The sequence below is a fragment of the Dendropsophus ebraccatus genome, chromosome 5 (assembly GCF_027789765.1).
Source record: "Dendropsophus ebraccatus isolate aDenEbr1 chromosome 5, aDenEbr1.pat, whole genome shotgun sequence".
NCBI classification, from domain to species: Eukaryota; Metazoa; Chordata; class Amphibia; order Anura; family Hylidae; genus Dendropsophus; species Dendropsophus ebraccatus.
In genome coordinates, this window is record NC_091458.1 from 96,220,691 (window position 1) to 96,235,760 (window position 15,070).

At 37.5% G+C, this 15,070-nt stretch overlaps 1 protein-coding gene across 1 annotated transcript in view; it reads right to left on the reverse strand.

Annotated features, from left to right (window-relative positions):
* The window catches only part of NALF1 (NALCN channel auxiliary factor 1), a 423,218-nt gene that overhangs the window by 226,986 nt on the left and 181,162 nt on the right, over window positions 1-15,070 (reverse strand). The window lies entirely within an intron of this gene.

Genomic DNA, 15,070 nt, shown 5'->3' on the forward strand with positions numbered 1-15,070 from the left:
CAGCAGATAAATCTATAGATTTGTTTGGCTTCCAGACCCAAGCCAAGGGATGGAGTGGCAATGCACAACATTTTGTGACATTTTAAAGAGTCAGACAGAAACAGGTGTGCCACAGGTATGCCAAACAAGCCAAGCCACTTCAGCTGGCTTTAAAAAAAAAAATGACAAACTAGGCGCAAAATGTAAAAAAAGACGTAAACTTCTGGTAAATTTGACAGCCCAGGGTGACTTGTCCAAAATGTTCCAAAACACACAATAAAGAAAAAATGTTATTGCACACAACATGTGTGGTTCATGGTTGGTATATACACCCTATATATATATATATATATATATATATATATATATATATATATATATATATATATCCTACACATAGATAATGCTGGACAATAAATTGATATATTTTAGACAAAAAAAATAAGATGGAGATATGATACACAAATTGAAAACAATGTATATAGAAAAAGCGTAAGGCACCAAGGGAATAATCAATATAAATAATAGTATGTATCAGCGATAAAGCTTGTTCAGTGAAACGCAGTATTGGGTGAGTGGTATTGCTAGGTAGCGTTGTTTACATGATCCAAGGAGGGTAGGCAGGTATTTGAACGGGGACATCTTATTACTTGTTTGTACATACTATTATTTATGTTGATTATCCCCTTGGTGCCTTACACTTTTCCTATGTACATTGTTTTAAATTTTTTGTATTATATCTCCATCTTATTCCCTAGTTGATATCATCATTTGTATGTACATAGATTTTACCTTTATTTATCTGCATTGCAAGCCATCCAATGTGTGTATTGTATTGCTTCCCACTTTTTAATTGTTTTCAAACCATGTGTTAATGCAAAGATTAATAATGTTTTAGTTTTTTTGTTTTTTGGTCTAAAAGATATGAATTTAATGTCCAGCATTTTCTATGTGTAGGATATATATATATATATATATATATATTTGTTTGATGCGTATGGACGTATATACCAAATTTAGAGTCTGTTTCTAAGTTGTATAATATTTTGGTATACGCCCTGCCAATGTGTCTCTTGGTATATATGACAATATGCTCGTAGGCTTTTTAGGCATAATGTCCTTTTGGTTTATGTGAAGCAAGTGAACTAAAGCCTATTTAAAAGATTGAATGAATAAACCTTTTTTACTGTCACTGCATACAAAAAGGTGTAAAACAATAGTAAATGTACACAATTACCTATACACAAGTACCTATAACATTATGCCTGGCTAGTCTATCATTAGTTAATGTTCACAATACTTCCATGATTTCTTTTTTATAACAGAGCCATGACAGCTATGCCAAATCAACTTCATTAGGGTACCAAGAATAACACTGCAGGATGCAAAATCCTTGCCATGAAAAATACCAGTAAACATGGAAGCATAAAATAACCCAATTTTATAATAACTGCTTTGCACAATAATGAAAATAGGTTTAAATACACAATCAATAAAATAGGGTTACCTGTATTATAGTATTATATTACAAGTTTTAACTTGATTTTAGAGAATGACTAGATAGTTCTTTACACCTTAGGTTCATTTAAATATAAATTCCTATTAATTAATATAAAGATGTTGACATAGCTGAAGAGCTTTAGCCTAGAAATGCTTTGTACATTTGTCAAGAAGTAATGAAGTTTGTGGCATATTTAGCCTAACCTAGTTTTGAATTAAATAGACACAAAATGTAGGTTCCCTACAGACATTAACAATGATACGCCACAAAATGTAGCAGAAGGGATTTGTAACTAAGAAAAAAAGGATAAACTGAAAATTATTGGAAATTCTCCCACTACGTAAACAATAACTGTCCTCATGGTGGCCATTAACGACAAATAACTACCATTATTATTAAAAATGGCCGTTATTATTTGAATAACAGTCAGCGTTATAAAATAACAGCTGTTATTTGTAGTTAAATGTTAGTCTTTCCAATATTGTGTGAACATAGCCTGACAAAAACAAGTTCACTGACAGTTTTTTTGAATATTCTCATCACTTACAATGCATTTTAACAGAAAATATAAATAATTAAAAAATCGGACACAATAAATAATTCGAAAGAGGTGGCTAGTCTGAAACTGCAAATTTACAGTGTCTGATTCTGATTGTGTGCTTATTGCCATGCCGTACTATTATGGTATGGCAGCTTGGGCTTCAACACATCATGCTGGAACTGTATAGCATGCTTTTACTATTGTTCTATGAAATTAGTGTAACATAGTTAATAAGGTTGAAAGAAGAGTCCATCAGGTTCAACCTAGGGAAACCCTACTGTGTTAATCCAGAGGAAGGCAAAAACCATTATGAGGCAGATGACAATTGCTCCATCACAGGGAGAAAATTCCTTGACGACTCCAATGGCAATCAGAATAATCGCTGGATCAACGTGTCATAAGAGATCTAATGCCCATAACTTGTAATATTATATTTTTCTATAAAAAAAAGCCTCCCTTGAACTTACTTAATGAATCAGCCATGACAACATCATGTGGCAGAGAGTTCCACATGTAGGAACTGAGCACTTCTTGGACAGTAAGTAACAAAATTTATCTATGCTGGTGCATTATATTAAATAAACCATATCTCCAATGGACAAGTATTTGTGAGAGATAGTCAGCGCTCGTTTGCTCCTCGTTTCATGCTCGCTCACTATCACACGTGGCAGCAGTGAGCTGAGGGCCGGTGGGGAGTGGGGAGCTGCGGGGGAGCTGCCTGGGTGATTGTTAGATCGTCCGGGCAGCCCATAGCATATAGCAGCTGTCTGCTGCCGCCGCTCCTATCCTGCAGAGCGATGGCAGCATATCACTGCTATGAGTTGTTTCTCTTTCAACATATTAAAAGACAAATGACTACAATGATCAGCCGACATCATTCATGTGGGCTGATCGTTGTGTTTTACTACACAGGACGATCATCGGCCATAATGCCCGATTATTGTTCCGTGTAATAGTGCCTTATGTAATCTCCCATGTGCCTGTTTTGTTTTGATAACCTGTTGTCTTTGTTCCGGCTCACCAGGCATCCACTAGGTTTGGTCACTCATGCTCAGTTAAATCGCAGTTACCTGATATGTCTTTAGTACTAATACCAAAGTACTAAAATAATACTAGTATTAGTATTATTAATACAGGCAGTTGGTTTTCACTTCACCTTGCAAGTCTGAACTATTAGGCTGGGTTCACACTACGTATATTTGAGGCTGTATGTTTGAGGCTGTATAGCAACCAAAACCAGGAGTGGATTAAAAACACAGAAAGGCTCTGCTCACATAATGTTGTAATTGAGTGGATGGCCGTCATTTAATGGCAAATATGTGCTGTTATTTTAAAACAACGGCTGTTATATTGAAATAATGGAAGTTATTTACCGTTATATGGCGGCCATCCACTCAATTTCAACATTGTGTGAACAGATCCTTTCTGGGTTTTCAATCCACTCCTGGTTTTGGTTGCTATGAGGACCTGACATGAGGACAAAATACAGCCTGAAATATACATAGTGTGAACCCAGCCTTAAAATGTAACAATATAGTTCCTGAATGATGAACAGTGTAATTGAAGAGGGAGAAACCACCAACATGTCACTTTTTGTGACATGATAAATCAGAAAAAATCCCGAAGTGGGAACATATCCTTAATCATAATTATATGTAAAGAAAAAAACTATTTAGGCTACGTTCACACACAGTAAACTAAAAGCCAAACAGGACCATCATTTTCAGTAAATGTACAACTGTGAAGGGAAAAAAATGTGTGAACAGATTTAAAAAAAAAACAACAAAAAACTGTATTTTGCAGGTTGTAATTAATGAGCAGGTTTATTATTTTAAAGGTCATACTCAATTACAGATGTTATTCTATACTGTGTGCACTACCATCCAATTTCCCATTGACTTTAATAGAGCCGATTATTATACTCAAAATACAGCCTCATTTTAACCTTATAATTATGGCTGTATTTTGCTTTTATTTTGCTATCGGTGAAAATGCGAGCTATGTAAACATGGGTATTGCTGTATGGCTATGTTTACACAACAATTTTCAGTTCCGTTTAAAATTACTTCCGTTATTTTGAGTCTAAAATAACGGACGTTTTTTAGCAGCTTGGCCTCCCCTTAGTGCAATGACTGATGTTTGCACATCATTTTAGTTTGGGATTACTAATTGGACTTTGGGTGTGTCTTAATTTAAAAGTCCATTGAATTTAATAGTAAAAACGGAGACAGAACAGTGACAAAAGAAGAACTGTGTGTGAACAATAAACGTCCGCTGTTTGCAAAAGACGTCCGAAAAATAATGTTCATGTTCATTATTTTGATGTCCGCTGCAAAAATGTCTGTTTTTCAATGCATTGTGTGCATTGGACGTCTGTCTTCCCATTGACTCCAATGCATTGCCATTGCAGTCAGTTAAATCGCAGCAAAAACGGATGTTTTTTTAATAGCGAAATCGGATGTTTTTTTCTCCATTGCATTTTTTCCACCTTCACCCCATAAATAATATTTTGGAGGTTTTATCATACATTTTATGGTAGATTAAAAGGAGTAATTACAAAGTACAATTGTTCCTGAATTTTCGGGAATTCCGTCCTTCGCATTTCATTTTTATTGTGCCTCAGGAGAAGATACCTAAATTTTGATCTGCTCTCCTCAGAGAACTGTGTGAATGAAGGCACAAATATTAATGGTTTCTAGAAGCTTATAGAAATCTGTACACAGCACACTTAGATTTTTGAGGAGAGACGGGCAGTAGTGCCTATTGGAAACTGAAGCTGAGTCCTTCTACCCACTCATCAGTGGAGGTTTCAGCACCAGAATGATGATAGTTCTGTTTTAACCTCACAGAAAAATTCCACAACAAACTGTATGTAGATACATGTGTTGTTTTGTTTGTAAGAAGCAATGTGCATATGACCAACTGCTTTATTTCAGGATAATAGCTCCAACAGAATGTTACCCAGTTCATTAACCCCTTCCTCCCCCCAGGCCGGAGGTAATGAAAGGCAGCTGGGATCCTGCAGCTGCGTCTCATTAACCCCTTAAATGCCGCGATCTTCTGTCACTGAGTGATCGAGACCCCAGCAGCCATGCTGCGAGGTCTTGACTGCTTGTGCCGCCAGACGAGGGTAAGTCGCTTACCTCTGTCCTGTTGGATCTGCGATCCATGTATAGAGTCTGCTCTGAGGCAGGCTCTATATATAGATTGCCGATAACACTGATCTATGCCATGCTATGGCATAGCATAGATCAGTACATGCAATCTATTGATTGCATGTTTTACAGTGATAAAAAGTGTGGGGGGAAAAAAGTGTAATAAAAAAAAAAGTTTTTTAAAGTATTTAAAAAAAACTTTATAAACCCCCCTCCCAATAAAAGTTTAAAATACCACCTTGCCCATTATAAAAATAAAAATATTTTAAAATAATAAATGAATAAACATATTAAATATCGTAGTGTGCGTAATTGTCTGATCTATTAAAATATTACTTATTGTTCCCGCACGGTGAACAGCGTAAACAAAGAAGAAAAAAAAACATACACCAGGATTGCTAATTTTATTTAATTATATAAAAAAAATAATAAAAAGCAATCAAATTTTTTCTGCTACATCAATGTGATATTAATAAAAAATAAAGATCATGGCGCAAAAAATTACACCCCAACCAACCCTGTAGGTGGAAAAATAAAAGCACTTTGGCTTTTAGAAGGCGAGGAGGAACATTGTAATAATTTGACCCGGACTTTTGTGCATCAAAGGGCTCTGTTTTGAAGGGGTTAACTATATAACAGTTCAGTGTAGAAAACTTTTCCTTCTATATCCCTTCCCCAGGATCACCCTAAGTGCTGGTTCAAAGAGTATAATACATGAGATAGAACTGATGAAACCTACATGTCTGTACAACCCTCAATATCAAGCAGAGTTTGCAATTATTCCTCCTAATGCCTGATTGTCTCTCATATTGTTTTGCATGTAGGAAAAATCCTGAAAGAATTTGTCAGAGAAAATTTGTCCATAACAGGATTCAGCATGACTACAAAGCCAATCCATTTCTAAAGCCGACCACAATATTGCAGGCAAGGCACACCAGGGCAAGTAGCCATAAGCTGTCAAATGCTGGAAGTGCTGTTATAACAAGACCTTCTGTTTCAGTACCAGCTGTCTGTACCCATGTAGCCCAATTAGGGGCTAAGTCTTCTCTTTGTGTATAGTATAGAGACACTCAAGCATTGGGATTAATGATCCCAATGAATGACGGATATTCGCAATGGTATTTAGATGCAGCCATTCATCAGAGACAGGCAGCATCAATGTGCTGCTTTGGCAGGCAGCGAAGTAACCATCTGAACAAACCATAAGGCTAAGGTTCATTCAGGGACACTGAGAGAGGTTAACACAAGAGCTAAAGAAATACAGTGTATAGGAATATTGCCTGCAACATGCACTTTCCCATGTTTCATCTTGGAAAATAGAGAGAAAGGGATCAAGTGGGGTGAAAGCATAACAGGTAGGACATTTTCCACATAATCCTTTTAATAAGAGTTGGCTTGGGTACAATAGAGGTTTTACCAAAGTATTATTATCTTGTATCATTCTGCATGAATATCTTATTCTTATTACAATGTCTGCAATTGTGCATATAAAATAAGCTTATGAACCAGGAGGATAATTTAGATTACTTTAAAAACTACATATCCAGATTGTAAATAACCTTTAGGTATCAATAACAAATCTTGTTAAGACACCAAAAACTAAATATTGAATATTCTCATTTCCTTTTATCACTAAATGTAACTACACTATTATGCGGAATATTCTGACATATGAAATAAATAAATTCACTTGGAATCAAGAAAAGGGGCAAGGGCAAAATTATTTTGACTGGACAGCTGGGTCATAGCCTCTCCAAAACATTAGGTGCTAGAATCTACCAAAAGTGGTCCATAAAATGACAACTGGCGAACCAACAACATAATCATAGATACCCAAGGCTGTGTTGGGGCAGCAAAGGCTCGCTGAGTGTTCTGGTCTCATAGAAGTGCTACTAACAGAAGCTGCCCCCCACCCAAGTGTGAAGATGCCCTGATGCAGGACCCTAGAGCCATGTTCACCACTATAGTAGATGGCTCCCTATGTAGATCTCCATGTGTAGTCCTCCGATAGTAGATGCTGTCCATATTTTGACAGATCAGAAGTATTTTGCTATTGTGAAAGGGACCTAAAAAATATTAGGAATGTGGTTGTAATAAGATAGATAGATAGATAGATAGATAGATAGATAGTTTAAGCTTATTTCAATGACAAGAATATGTGAGTTAGAATTCAGTTGGAATCAGAAAAAATGGGCAACAGTAATGATCTGAGCAACTGTGACAAAGGCCAAATAGTGATGACTAGACAACTGGGTCAGAGCATCTTTAAAATGTCAGGTCTTGTTGGGTATTCCTGCTAACCCATTCAATCTGATCCCACAGAGCTACTGTAGCACTAACAACATGCCATGCATGTGACATTCCCCTGTCTGTATGTGTCAACCTAATGGCATCATTTCAGGTCCCACTAACTAGAATGTTTAACCTCCTGAAGCTTTAGTCACAATTGTTTTTTTTTCTTTCTGTTTCTTTAGGTTCACTTTGCATTTTCACCATCAACTTAGAGTATCATGCTGCACTATTCTGCCCATAAAAGAAAAAAAAACTGATGGGCTATTATCAGTGATGGGTCTTAAAATAGATCATACACATAAGAGCAAACAGATCACAGCAGATCTTGATAGTAGTCTCCATCTCTGACAAGCCCCTACAGCTTATCTCACCATCTCCCTGCCATATACAAAGATACTTATTTTGAGAGCAGATAAAATAAATGCAACATATGGTGTAACTTGACAGTACAAAAATCTGCAGTAAAGTTATATGTTTTGCAGCAGCATTGGGTGGGAATTTTGGGAGGGGAATAGGCAGGGTGAGAGGACTGTAATGAAAACCTGAGGGGAAGCAATGCATTCTATGAATACTAGTACTGAGCATCTGTTCAACCAGGAAGCACAACCTGGGACAAACAGGTAAGCATATATCTGATGTTGAAATACCCCTTTAAATAGGGGGCTAGAACAAAACAGGACAGAGCAGCACCATCTATAAAGCCAGAGGCAATTGTAAACGCTAACTTTCAGTCCTGTGCTAAACTTTGAGGACAGGCTTCAACATAAGGTAGAATGCAAGTAAAGTGAATATATCACCAGTTTTTGTGGAAGAATCAGGAAATAAAGGTGTTTGAGTAATTAAAAAAAAATATTCTCAGGTACTGTAGCTGGTCTAACTAAAAAAAAAAAACTCCACTCATTTTACTCCCTCACTTGCTCAGCCAATCAGTGGTTGCAGTGGTGCCCCACATCAGTCACAAATTGGCTGAGTGGGAAGTGAGGAAGTACATCCATTTGTTTTTTACCAATTGCTTGAAAACATCTTAAAAATTATGTACCCCGGACAACCCCTTTAAGCATTGGGATGAAATAACACATCCCTTTTATTATAATATAGAGTGGCTTTTCTAGAAATTCTAATGTAAAATATAAAACTTAATTATTATAATATTAAATAGACTAAAGCCAAAGTGCCTACTCCATTTTCACTATTTTCTGAGATGGCGATTAAGGAAGCTACTGTAGTGAATAAACTTCAAAGACAATTGTTACACAGTCAAACTTTGTTTTCATTCTGTTCACTGTTGAATCCTTTGGTCTAATGTGTCGACCACAATTTGATTAATATTGAGATTGTGAAGCCAATCTGTTACAGCATATGGAAATGATTGAGTGGAATCTATAGAGTCTACAAGGCACGCTTGGAAGAAATTATTATTAATTACGCTTATTATCATGAACATTTTCTCACCTGATGCTGGCCAACTAAAATGTTGCTGCTGGTAAAGGTCAGAAATGAACTGCAGGCTGCCTAAGAGGTTAATCTGTATTATTTGCATAGTAAGCTGATGTGGCTCAAAATTTGCATAGTATTTTTCTTCTTCATTTTAGCATAATCTGTTGCAAGAAAATTGCATTTAAGGAAATGGATACTTCTGAGGAAATATGCTGTAAATAAGTAAAAAGGGTCATACCCCAATCAGGATGTATGGACATCATTAAAGGGAACCTATCACCCCCCGTGCCGGGGTGACAGGCTCCCGACCCCCCGTTAGAGCCCCCTATACTCACCTAATCCCGCCGGGTCCCGCTTCTGGAGGTGGTCGGGTGACAGATCTCAGCCGCTGCAGCCCGGCGCGCGCGCTGAGAGATGAGTCCAACACCCATAGAGAATGACGGAGCACTGGACTCTCCTGTCATTCTCTATGGGTGTTGGACTCATCTCTCAGCGCGCACGCCGGGCTGCAGCGGCTAAGATCTCCGTCACCCGACCACCTCCAGAAGCGGGACCTGGCGGGATTAGGTGAGTATAGGGGGCTCTAACGGGGGTCGGGAGCCTGTCACCCCAGCACGGGGGGTGACAGGTTCCCTTTAAAGAGGTTGTCTAGACAGGGGACTTTTTTGTGCATAATGTTCGGGGAGGTGGTGCTTGAAAACAATAAACTATACCATCTGCCTTCCATGAAAACACAAGTATCATAATGCTCTGTGCCTGCTGGGCAGCTTCTTTCAAGTGAAAATGCCCAACCAGTCAGCAGCTGCAGTAGTGTCCCGCCTTACTCAATCGGTTGTGCTGGGGAGGCCTGCATAGCCACAAACCCAGAAACTGAGGCACACTGGTGACAAATTGGTATGACACCTGCGGTGGCATGGGTGCCAGAGAGATGACTGTAGTTTACTATTTTTAATCACCCCATCCCGTGACATATTGCTCAAAAGTCCCCTCTCTGGACACAACCTTTGATCATGTCCATTGTCAAGTACACCTGTTCTTTGTTGGTGGCGCAATGTATGTTGTCTTGTTGAATTTACTAATGAAAAAGGCTCACCTCTAGCACCTGTTTTTGTGCAAGCAGCAGCTTGCTAACTGGGAGCATCCATATATCCTCTCCACGGCTATCTCTGTTCTTTTTTGTAGAGTTCCCAATTGACTGTTCCCTAGTGTCGTTGTAGCTATAACTTTCAAAATCTAAATCATTTGGACGGCTGTCATTTCCTGCCCAAATAATGTTTGTTGTTTTGAAATAATGGCCGTTATCTGGGTGCCAAATGACGGTCATTTAAAAAAATGGCCATCAAAGAACCACAAAAAAAATACATTGGGGAGATTTATCAAAATGGTGCAAAGTAGATGTAGAAGTTGCCCCTTGCAACCAATCAGATTTCACTTTTCATCCCTTACAGACTCTTTGAAAAATGAAAGGTGGCAGCTGATTGGTTGCTAGGAGCCTCTAAGACAATTCTACTTTACACCAGTTTGATAAATCTCCCCCATTGTGTGGTTTTGACCTAATGGTACTTCACAGCGTTCATATAACACTATGAGAACGGCAAACATTTCCCATTTGAGCAGTTCTATAAAGTGAAGTGCCCATATGTATGCAACAAAGTACACATTTTAAGGCTATGATCACACACACCGTCTTTCTGTGGCCACTTGAAGGCCATCTTTTAAGACAGCCGTCATTTTGAGTCCAAATAACGGTGTTATTTTATAATGATGTGATTGTACAAATAACAGCCATGATTATACAGATAGCGACCGTCATTATAAAATAATGCCTGTTATGTGGTCTTAAACTGATGGCGGTCCTAAAAGACAGCAGCCAACTGGCCAAAAAAGACGTATATTAACATAACCTAAGAATGTAATACAGTGCCAATAAGAATAGTGACCCAAAGCAATAATAAAAATATTTTCATACAGCTTCAATATAAACAGTGCCCAAAATAATACAGTGATAATAAGTAAAGTTTTCCAAAGTATTATAATTATTATTATTATTACTACTATTATTATACCACTGAGCCCTTGGAACAGAATACATGCAGTGCCCAAATGAATTGTGTCAAACAGTGGACAAATTAATTGCCACATGTGCTGATATTAATAGTACCATACAATCAGTACCAATATGAACTTAAAAAAAAATAAAATCTGGATATTGTGATACCATACAGTAACCCATATAGTGTCCCAGTAACTTTCACAAAACTGTGCCTATTCCCATATTACATCCAAAAGAGTAGGCCACAGGCAGGTGAGAATACATTGGCAGTACCATAGTACACAGTGGGGCTGATTTACTAACGTGTTCTCAGCAGCAAACACCAAGTTGGAGTATCGTGGGTCTTTCATGTGTGTTCTTTAAAACCCGCCACAACCAACAGATTTATTAAGAAAGTCATCATTTATTTTTATGGGTTTTGTATTCTGAAAACCAGCTACTTTTAATGTGGCTGGATGGTCAGGCTTTGGTTTTATCCTGTGAAAAACCTTCCAGATTAACATAGGGCATGTGCAACAAAATGAATTTGTTGCAGAAAAAAAAACAGACACAAATGATAGCATAACGGCTTAAAATGTATGCATTGTTAATAAATGAGATCCAATGTGTCATGGCCCCAACAGTACATGGAATTAGAAAGGGCTTTTAACACTATAGTTATGACTCCAGTAACATGATTAAAAATTTAGCTCCACTGGCAGACAGGGGTCTATTAAAGGGAAACTGACAGCATGGATATGCATCATGTTCAGCTACATTAAAATCCCACGCAGCTGAAGATGAGCCATTTGTCAATAATTCTCAGAGCTTGTAGGGGTGGCATGGAGACAGAGTGGTGGCTGGAGAGAAGGGCAGGTGAAGAGAGTTTCACAGACCAGCTCCTGGGACCCTGTCACTGTAATAACAGTTACTTTTTTACTGTTGAATCACAGGGCAACGCTGAAGGTAACTAAGTGATGCTTGTGTAATCTGTTTCTGGAAATATGTTATCTGAAATATTTTAGCACCATCAGGCTGGCTTCACACTACCTTAAAATCCGGGATAAACACCAATAAAATGCCATGGTGGTGGGTTTTTTAGTTAGTTATTTTGCAAAAAGTCAGTGGCCAGATGTTATCTGGAAGTCAGTGGAAGTTTTTGATCTGTCTTACACACATGGCAATGGAGGTGGCGTTTTTTCCTCTCTGGCGTTTTTGAGGCTCTGTGGCAGTTTTGTCAAAACACAACATGCTGAAGGTGTGGCTTTTTTTTACAAAATGTGTCATTTTTTTTCTCACATAAACTTCAATGGGATTGTTCTGATTGTCTTAAAATACCATTGCTGTGCGTATGCCTTTTTTTTTTTCTTTTTCTGGCGTTTTAGTCACCTTTTGGTCACGCAGCTAAATCATGTCATGGCAGAGGGGAAAAATCCCTGGAAACAATGCACGTCTAAGTTCACACTACGTATATTTTCAATTATTCGCGGTCATTGTTGCAAATTGCAACACCGGCCGTTATTAATAGAAAATATGCATTGCATTGAAGTTTATGGAATCCTGGCCAGACCGTATACACACTGTATACACTCTGGCCGGGATTCCTTGTGGCTGCACGAAAATCTAATCTGACACATCAGTTTTGTGCGGCCGCTATTCATTGAACAGCGGCCGCACAAAACTGACTATGCAGACAATGTAAAGTGCATCTCTGGCCACACTTTACCCTGTGTGCTATGGGTAATTGGAATGCAGACACACCAGAATGCACCGGCATCCTAATTCTAAAGAAATTAAGTTCATCTGGTCGGTACTATAGCCGTGTCACAGCCGTGGGAACCCAGCTTCTTACTTGTCTTATGTAATACTGATTCATAGAAAGCTGTTTATAACTTAAAGCAAGTTAGAGCTGAAAACATTCACTCACTACCACTTGCTTTGTGAAATTTTGTAACCATGGCTTCCTACCTCAATAGGTATCCTATTAATATTTTTCAATCATTTTGAAATGTATTTAATTTATTCTACCTAGAAACCTGCATAGCATGTGTGACTCAAATAGTTGACAGTGAATTTGGCTTCAATTTAATGCTTATTATAATTGATTAAAAATTTTCCTGGAGGCCTACTTACCGAAAATGAGAAGTGCTCTTAATATAGTGCTTTAGGTAAAGGTGTAGCGTAATATCAGTTAACTCATTTATCCTGGTAAATTAACTGAGCTGCTGAGACATCCAGATGATGTGCAATTTGTTTTCTGACATAATAACATTAGGAATTGTAACACTGGATATAATTATCCACTAATTGTATAAAATCTCTATATCTTAAACTTGACAAATCAACAGGGAAGAGAAGTTCTGATAAAGTCTCTACAAGTCATATTTCTAAAGAAATATGATACAAAATTATGCAAAAATGTGCAATCTTGTGTCAATAATTGTTTGGACTTTATAAAATAAATACTAAATTCAAGGGGGATGGTATTGGGGTAAACTTCTTGTTGCGTAATGTCTTATCTCACTGTCTGAAAATGTTCAATGTGTATAGATTAGAGCAGTACTGTCTAATGTCATTTTATGTCAGTGTTGTAATAGTTATACATAGAGAGCTGTTTTCCAGGGAGTGACCAGGCTGTGGCCAAAGCCATATGGCGTGCAGCCAAATTAACTGTCTGTCAGCACAAAATGCTAATACAAAGTGTGTTAATATTTTGCACTTCTCTTTTAATAAGAGGAGCCTTCAAATTGGTTTTCTTGTTGTGAACTTGTGAAGTTGAGGAATATCATACAGTGAGTGCTGCACTGAACACAAGTGATAGACTAGCAGAATGTCTTCATGACGGCATATTAGAGTAATGCAATTACTATAGAACTTCATCTACCAAATTCACATGCATCCTTTTTATAATATGCCATTTCTCCCACATCAAACTTAAAATGTCATTAACAGCCCAACTGTGTTCTGCATAGTGTGGTTCTCTAATCACTTTAATATGCATATTTTCTTTTAAAATATCAAGAAAGTCTCATACCTGTGAATTGCTTCTTTTTCTGATGTTTGGGAGATCATGGCCCTAAATCAAACCATTTTTCAGTGATTAGAAAACCTTTGATAATTCCGATAGTCTCTTATGTAGTGATCTTTCCCAGAATGCTTGGTGTTTGGATCTTGTGACTAGTAAACCTGTGTATAAACTGTGTTCTGTAAATGAACCATGGCTCATTAGTGACTTACTGGTATTATACTAGAACAGCATACTGTGCTAATGCTAATGAGTTGATAGGCAATTTGCTTAATTAAATTAGCACACGTTGATGAATTGAGGCCTGCACTAATTAGAATCCCCCGCAAAGAAACATGACAGAAATATCCTTAGTGGACCTAAAGGTATTTACTAGAGAGAAGCGCAACTCGAGCATGCTCGACTCGCACTCATCTCTAGTATTTACCTTAAGCTGTAATTGTGGATCAGACAAGTGTTATCTCTATTTTATAGCAATGAGAAATTACATAGGTTATTGTGAGGTTTCCTATTTTTTTTTCTAGATGAAGCCAATTGAAAAAAAACAAAACATTTTATTATCCTCTACTTGACCATTTTAGCTTCCATGATCGGATGTTACACGTAGGCAGCAAAGCCATATACTGTACTATTAAAATGTATGTATAATAAACAAGTAGATTCCGAAGAACTGAAAAATTTGAGCTGTGTCCTAATCCTGGAATATCCCTGTGAGGCTCTCACATTGCAGTTGAATCGTGTTTTGATGGTAAGCTTACAACATGGAAATAATTATTAGATTAGTGACCTAGATTTACTAAAACTGTCTAACTCTTCGAGAGTGTAGTCTTAGACATTCTACAAATCTGCCAGATTTATTACAGTGGCTCATGCTGATTGATAAATCTGGCATATCTTTAGCTTGCTATCACACATGGCTTTAAAAAAAAAAAAAAAAACAACTACCACTACAGTCTTTGAGCCAAAGCCAGACGTGGGTCCAGCAGTAAAGCAGAAGTCCTTCCTTTATAGTTCCAACTTCTTTTGAATCCAAAAGAAGTAGTCTTCCAAAAACCCTGTGAAGCCTAGTCCAAGTTTAGACTGGCTATGCTACTAGCTATGGTACTAA